We start from the raw sequence: 9,162 nt of genomic DNA, 5'->3' as shown, positions 1-9,162 counted from the left end.
ACCTATTTTTATAAAATATGTGAAAAATAACACATCACATATAAAATCACCATATTTTTGTTGTGGCTGCATGTACCTGTAAAGAATACAACGCAACAAACTGATCAAAAAAATACTGAGTAAAAATATAATTTAAAAACTTTTACGGAACCCTACTCTGACAAAGTTTCAATCCAAAGTCAGTAAACTGCAAGATTTTTATCAAATTAAAGATTTTTTAAAAATTTATAGAAAATATTTTTGGCAAAACTTTTTTTACATAGTCTTTATTATATTTTATACTTCATCTAAAATTTTTATAAAATATTTGAAGTAGTTTTGCTTGGGAATTTTTACCTTTCATCAGAGATAGGTCAAAATAGTCTTGTATCTAGAGCCCAAAACTAGAGCTCTATTAGAATGAATGTTTTTCCCTCAATACTAATCCAAAATATGGTAAAACAAGATTCTAAAATCAAGCCCAAGATGAGTATATTAACTGAGTATTTTTATTTAGATTTTTTTGGATTGATATTTGAAGATTATTTCTGAAACATATTTTGGATTAGTATTGAGGGGAAAAACATTCATAATAAAAATATTGAGTTTTTGCTAAAAAGTATTTTATATAAATTTTAATAAAATCTTTAATCTAATAAAAAACTTGCAGTTTACAGCTTCTGGATTAAAACTCAATATTTTTATTATGAATATTTTTCATAAAAATATTTGAAGAGATATTGAGTTAATCAAGCCCAAGAAGAGTAGATTAACTCAATATTTTTATTTAGATTTTTTTGACTGATATTTGAAGAGATATTGATTTATTTCCAAAACTAGTTAGGAATAACTTATCAGACATCGCAAGCTTAGGTTTCTTAGAAAATGTTTTTGTTAAAAATCTTCTCAAGACCATAAAACCTTTGAAATCTCAATATTTTAGATTTAATTAGATACAATATAGGTTAACTTATGAATATCACCAACAATAATCAAGTTATGACTAAATCTAACATGAATCAACAAAGAAACTCTATTGAGACATGTTTTTTAAAATCATTTTTATGAAAAACTCATGATTCACCCTTTTCAAATCCAAATAGCACTTTCTTTCTGAAGAAAAATGTGTATAACAAATTTAGACATATAAATATACTACTAAAAATAAATATAATTCATATATACATGCTTAATATATGTAAAAAACATCTACTACATAAATCTTACCTGAAAAATCGATAGATCCTTAAGACAAAGAAGAAATTGGGTAGTCCGATCTCTACACAACCACAACCACTGAAGTTTGTGCAGATTTAATGGATGCACACATTACTCCAGACCTCCTAGATGTTTTTAGGAGAAAAGAAAGAAGATGAACAAAAAGGAAAAAGGAAGAGAGAGAGAGAGAGAGATTTGAAAAACAACAGGGGTGTGTGAGAGGGGGTATAAATAGCCCTCTCCACCAACCCTAAACTATTTGATATACGACTCTTCCCTCCCAAAATTGTGTGGAGAGGGAGAGGATTCCTTTTTAGAAATAAAACTATCTTCTAGACTCCTACCTCTCTAGTTATTTAATTTTTCTCAAATTTTATTTAATTAGGGTTATTAAGTTTAACTATTCAAGAACTAACTCATAACAATTCCAACTAATATTATCTATTCAAGAGGTGTGGGGCATCCCACCCTCTTTAATATCTTAATTAGTAATTTAATTATATTTTTAATTATCAATCTTAATCATCATATTTATTTAATTATTTATTTAAATTAAAACTAGATAATATTTTTGTTCATATGGACTTCTAGATCCAAATGGGGTCTACATAGGATGTCCCATATGAGGGTCCAATCCATAACCATTGAATTTAATTAATGTTTAAAATTATATCCAATCCAAATAACTCCTCGGATCCATACTAGATCCAAATATCGATTTTAGATCCAGAACTGAAGTCTAAGATCTAAAACCACTATAACTCATTTAGTATTCATACTTTAGCTTTTTTAATTATTCTTGCAATATTTTTCATAGCTTGAGATGAAAGATCATAATTAATCGAGATCAAGAATTCACAATTATAATCGTAAATGCATCAATAATTCATCATTTATTCATTTATAATTATCAAAGAAAAATCTTGGGTTTTACAAATTCTGTTTAACCTTAATTATTTTAAGTATTATGTGTTTCGAATCTCGCAAAATCAACTTACCCAATTCCCTATTTTTCTTATCTTTGTGCAGTTTGGGATTGTGACACCTTCCTCGTTGTTTGTGCGACATTATAGCGCTCTCTAACTATAGAGAAACACCTTAGTTGAGACTTATTGTTGTGTTTTGCTTTGTGTTGTGTGCTGCATATAAAGTGTTCGATGAATTCCTAAAGCAGCAATTCATTGTAGATTTTGCTGGACCTTTTGGATTTTTGGGTTCCACCACTCATTTTAGCAAATAAAAAAGGTAGAATCCCTAAACTAATCTTGCTAAATGCATAATTGAGTTGTTTTAATCTCAATCTAGTGTATTTGCGTGTCATGTTAGCCTAAGCATATAACATAAGTACCATGTGAGCGGATTAGGTTTTTGAGATGCTTAATTAATGGATTATATCCAGATTTGGTTAATGATTTTAATTAGCATATGATTAGCATGATTAAATGAGTTGATTTAATTTTGTATAGCATGATCATAATTCTGGAAATTTAGAATATGCTAGGAATTATGTCATACTTTTAGTGTTAGGTAAAATGCCCAAGAGAGCATAATTTTCATATTTGGAAGCAGTTTTGAATGAAATTTCAAATCAATTTTCAAATATGTATAATGTATATTTAAAACTCACTTTAAAAGAGGTTTTATGCACAATTGGATCATGGTAATGATTATGTTGATTGCGTCATACAAATGCATTTGAGTGCACATAAATGTGCGTAGTTAACCATGTTAACACACATGTTGCAAGTGTTGTTTTCGCATGTGCACATGAATAATTTGTGTTCGCAAATGGAAAGTGTTTAGATAGACTTATCCACTCAATTCTAACAGTATGAATGCTTAGAAATATATATTGCAATGTATGAATTGTCATGCAGGTATAAAATAAATGATACTTAAATGCCAAGTATCACTTACGACTAGAAAGGCTATGCACATAAAATACAAATAATTATGCAAATTGGGTAATTACATGTAGTGAGTGTTTGTGATGCAAATGCATCACGATAAATGATATATGGTTGTATGAAACACAATATATGCACACAAACTACTTAGTTGTGGATATTATGACTATCATAATCTAAGTTTGGAGATTAGGTTGAGCCTAATTTGAATGTATTTGAATAAAAATATTTTTCTTGTTGTAGTTTAAGCGATCAATATTCTTGTTATGATTGTAGTTAGTGAAATATGAAGTGTGTTTGCTACAAGTACATGTTTGAGTATGCATGGATGTTGCATAATTTATATGATGAAATGTTTGAATCATATGTTTGTGCAAAATGATGTATTTGTGCAATTTGCCAGAAATGTTGTAAATGAATCATGCATATGAGCATGCCTTGATTGTGATATGTACCCTACTTGTTTGCATATTTATGAGGTTACATGTATCATGCATGATATTTTAAATTAATATGACTTATGTCATGCATAAAAATATTTATGGTTGAATTCATGCATCTATTGATGTGTGAATGAATCATGCATAGAACATGTTCTAGATGAATAATGTATGATAGTATGTGTGAAAGAATCATGTTATGAGAGGATCATACATGAATGCATTAAATTATGTCATGTATTATACATGAGGGCATAAGAGGGTTATCTTGTGAGAAAATGACACTGGTGTGTGACCTATGATATAATAATAAAGATAACCGTGGGACCATGAGTTCATTTGAGGCGCCAGTGGAGTCAACCACTCAGAGATTGATGGGTCTGTCCCGATCTCATGTTTTTCTTGGAGAGGAAAGATGGTAGAAACCTCATAAGGTAATTTGAGAGTTGGAGGACTATGTGTGCCTCGTCCTTCACCGCACGAAGCTATAGGGGATAGGCTTACCCAGGGAATCCACAGGGTAGTGTTGAAAGCTCTCCAAAGTAAGAAAAGACATTCCCTTTTGTTTTTAACTCGGGTGGCATACATGGGCGTAGGTTGGTACGAGAACTCTATGTTCATATTTCAACCGCTGTATTGCAAGATTGACCACCTGAGATAAACTCATTTAAGCCATATAAGGAAAAATAAAATACTTAGAATAATAAATACTCATATGATTGTTTATGAGTGACTATACCCTCTTGCATACCAGTTGAGTCTGAAAAATCAAGAAAAACAATGCAATAATTTTTTAGAATCATTGCAATAATGTGTATAAACATATAGAGTTTGCTGATGTTTACATGTCATTACAAATGAATTTACATGTAAATGAGAAAAACATGGTTAAGGTCATGTGGTTGACCTGTTGCTTCAAATCATGGACTTGATAGTTTGCACGAGAGGTGTTTTTGTGTGCGAGACACGAAAAATATTGAGTTAAAGCCTATTTCCTATATGTGTTTTAAATGTCATAAGAACATACATGATGATTTGATAAATGTAATAATGCATATCATAGTCATGAGTTGGACCCGTGTATGCGCTTTTTTAGAAAAAAAGGTGAATGCTTACATTTTATAGACTGTTATGTCACATTCACTTGAAATCATGCACATATCAACTACACTAGAATGGTCGAATAAAATTTCAACCTGTTTATCATATGTAACTCTTTAAAAGCATATGTTATGTTTGAGGCAAACTTTGATGTACTAACTTGTTTGAAAAAACATGTGCGTGTGTTTCACGCTAGACATGGTCAAATGAGATATTGACCTAATTATATTGTAAAGTTATGCGTAAATTGATTACGTATTATTTATTTATGTGAATGGATGGATGCCATGGATGTCAATGAATAAATGCATGATTGAATGTTATGTGAATGGTTATTGTTGTGGATTCTCTTGACCACCATTTTATAAATGATGGGAATCACACTTTGGTTGTACAATTACAAACTCGATTTGTATTATTCAAGATTGGTTTATGTTTTTTACGGACATGTGGTTAATGCCCTACAACATTACAAATACTATCCTTCAGTATTGAGCGAATGATGGGTTATTGCACATTTAGAGACACCACTCTTACTTACTACGAGCCCTAGGAGATCAAAACTTTTTATTTTGATAAGCTTATAAACAATTAAAACTTTGTGATTCTGGATCTTTACTTTTTAAGGACTTGTAAATATCTTGGAATGAGAATTCTTAAGAATGTTGTATTTTTTTATAGGCAATAATTCTACTTAAGATTTCAAATCTCAAACTTTTACGTAACTCCTCAATTGTCTTAACCCTTAAATAAATTTCATCTTCTTCATTTTTTAGATGTGATGATCTCTAGAATAATAACCTCAATCGAGTTGTGTCTAAGGTTGATTCAGTACTATATCTGATACCGAAATGCTAATATATGCTTGCGCTTGCGCTCAAATGGGTCATCTAATGTTTGAAATGGTTGTAATGTCACCATAAACAAACTCGTTGATGCATTACCCTCGAGAGTCATGCAAAACTTTGTAACAATTGAAAATTTTTAAATTTTCTTAAAATTTTGGGTTTTGAGAAAGTTTTTAGAAAAAAAAATATTTTGAGGGATGTTATAGTTACTGAACAGTAGAACGAGAACACCATTCATTATTGGATGACATAATCACTTCACTGTCTGTTGTACCAAACATGCAGATAAGTTTCAAGGCTTATCCCTATTTCATCCCAATCGCATTGCACGTCTTCAAGGGTGAGAGGACTCTTCTTGGATGAGTTTTCGTATGAGCAAATTTTCTTGGATGAGTAATCCATATCTTATGTTGAACTCTATAAAAAGAGCTTACCCTTATACCTTGAACATCTAAAAATTACAAAAAATCTATAAACTATGTACCTATGTGCTGGCCCTACAAAAACACATCTACCCACGCCTTGTCGATACGTTGTCCCGACTCCATTGAAGAGCACTCGTATATACGTGAAGAACTAACATACAAAAAGGAGCTTGAACGCTAAAACAAACCTTCAAGTTTGAAAAAGTTGTTTTTTCATATCCCTAATCTGCTTATTCCAATTTTATTTAATCTTTGGAGTAGGTATTTATACATGTTTTTATCTTTGATTCGTATATTAGAATATACGGTGATGCGATTTGAGCTACGAGATTAAGAAACCTGCCCCGTCATTACCTTCCCATCAAGCGAAGGATGGTCGAAGCTTGCAATGATGTCTCCTATGATTTCAAGCAGGATTTCAAGAATATGGGTAAATCCCATATTTTCCAACTTCAAATATTTTTTATCAACGCACAACCAAATCAATGTGACCTTATATGCCTTGATGGTAATCACATTCACATTTTAACTGAAACTCCCTAAGAACATAACAACCTTTATAGACCTAGAGTTAGCATGATTTTCAATGCATATTGTCACAAGGGCATTTGAAAAAGTATCAATGTTTGAGCACAAAAAGGATGACTTTTTTTGTTTCTACTCTATTTTTATAGATTTGTATTTTGGTAATTTTTAAGGTTACTGGTTCTAATGACAACAATAGAAGTGTTTAGTTTGCTGCCCTCTATTGCATGTTATAGCAAACTAGCTTGGAAGCATAATTGACAAGACAAAATGCTCAAAATATATTCTTATCTTTGCCTCTAGATATGAAGCACGAATAGATACTTGGAGAGATGAGAATAAAATGAAGACTAAATTGTTTTTTTTTTTAATGATAAACTTTTTGAATAAAGTGATTATACTTCATTGTAATGAACTTTTATTTTTATGTTCATACTTTTAGACTTATTTTAGAATACTTGAGATTGTAATAGGTTTAATTAATATTTATATTTAATTTAAAGATTACTTGTTTTTAAAAAAATTAAACTTCAATTATGCAATTAAATATGGATTTGGTATTTTCTACATTCTTTGCGACAGGTTGTCAAACATGGTGAGGAATCATGAGTATTGAAAGCTTGGATCCTTAAAGGAGTTGTTTATGCTTCCAAACAAAAAAAAGGGAGTCCACAACTCCTTTGAAATCCATTTCCTCTGCAAATTCAGTAGTTGTACTTCCTCTTTTTCTGATCCTTGCAACTCCCTCCAACGTGAGTTCCCAAATAAAGCCTTAAATTTGTGTCTCATGCGCGCTGCAAAACTCAATTGATAACATTGACAAACAAGTGCGATGATAACTAATTTATCAACAAAGCCTACAAAGATATAGATATTCATGGGCAATTACGCAGTTAGCCGGAATGAAGTTTACATTTGAACTTTATGAAGTTTGTTAAATAAGTTATAACACTTATTCGAATATACTATAACAAAACTTTGTTTCTGATAAAATTCAATAAACCGACTGAATCACGTTACGTTTGTCAAGGGTTGTTAAACAAGTTATTAAAATAGGGTAACGTCCAAATGGAGAATGCTTTCGACGAGCAGGGATTCAAAGAGCGACAAAGTGGCTATGGCTATGGCTATGAGACGCATTCAATGATCCGTGACAACATTTCATGTGGGGGCTAGCTGTGGGCCCCATGCAATGCTGTCCTGTGATTGGATAGTGTTACATACCTCCTTTGATCTCAGCTCTCTTCCCACGGTGCTATAAACCAGGGCAATGTTTGGCGTTTACCAAGAAGGCAAAAGAAATTTATTGATTACAAAATTCTATACTTGACTTTAGTCTAAGCACCACTAAGGTATATATGTCTCACTATATATATATAGTTATTAAAATATGTTTTTGAAACTATGTTTGAATCGATATTTTCCTTTTTTTTTTCTCAAATCTCATCCTATGAATGAGATTTACATGATTGATTTTATAAGGTTTGACTTTCAGATTGTACATATACAATATATTTTAAAACTTGAAAAATCAACAACTCAAAATTATCATAATATTTGAGCATCAAAAAATAGTATTTTTTTTTATCAAAAATAGTAAAATATTTAACTATATAAGTTTTAGTCGAAAATGTTAAAATATGTATATATATATACATATATTTATATATATATACATCCGTATATATATAAGTATATATATACATATATGTATATATACTATTTCTTCTTTTTTAGTGAAATACCCGATAGGGGTATTATTGTAAAACCACCAATGTATTTTTTTCTATTTCCTTTTTTTACTTTTTTCCTTTTTTCTTTTACCTTTTTTTTCTTTTATTTTTTTCCCTTTGTAATGACCACAAGGGGCCCCACACTTTAGTCGTTGGGGCTCCAACAGTCAGATTTCTGACCGTTGGGGCTCCCAACGACTACAAGGGAGCCCCCTTGTGGTTCCTTTTTAGAGCCTCCCTCCTCTATAAATAGAGGAAGTATTCTCCTCTTGTAAGCATGGGTTTTTATACTCTTCTCTTCATTTCTTCAATAAATCCAACTTATGACTTTAAGTCATTTTCTATATTTTTGAGTTTTTTTGTGCACATTTGGTGTTTGTGTTATTGGCTCTTGTAGTCACTCTTAAAAAGTGACTTTTTGTCCTATTGGTGCTTCCGCCCCTTTTCATTACATGGTATCAGAGCTCGGTTGGTGATTGGGCTTTTCTTTTGTCATCGTTGAAAGCGTGCCTCTCAACACCTCAAAATTATCATAATATTTGAGCATCAAAAAATAGTATTTTTTTTATCAAAAATAGTAAAATATTTGACTATATAAGTTTTACTCGAAAATACATGATCCTAACAAATCAACCGTGCTCATGTATAAGGTCAGATTCTAAAAAAAATGTGGAAAGTAAACTTATTTCAAAAAATCTCTCTCTCTCTCTCTCTTATACTAAAATGAGAGATACGCTCGCTCTGCTCTGCACGGGTTCTTCTGCTAAATAACACTTTTAGGGCAACAAAAGTCACCGCTAAAGTCCCATACCTTTTGTCGCTGCTAAAAGTCTCAGCACAAAAACACTTTCGTTGAGCGTTTTATCAGGTTCGTTTTGGTCATTTTAGAAAGTGATCATGCAGCTGAGCACTACTCTCTCTCTCTGTATATATATATTTATGATGTGGAAAAGGTGAAGTTATTTACTTCAACCCAACAAGTCCTT

Source organism: Nuphar pumila, chromosome 7 (assembly GCF_984573655.1).
Source record: "Nuphar pumila chromosome 7, dmNupPumi1.hap1.1, whole genome shotgun sequence".
NCBI lineage: Eukaryota > Viridiplantae > Streptophyta > Magnoliopsida > Nymphaeales > Nymphaeaceae > Nuphar > Nuphar pumila.
Note: the sequence above shows the minus strand (reverse complement) of the source record.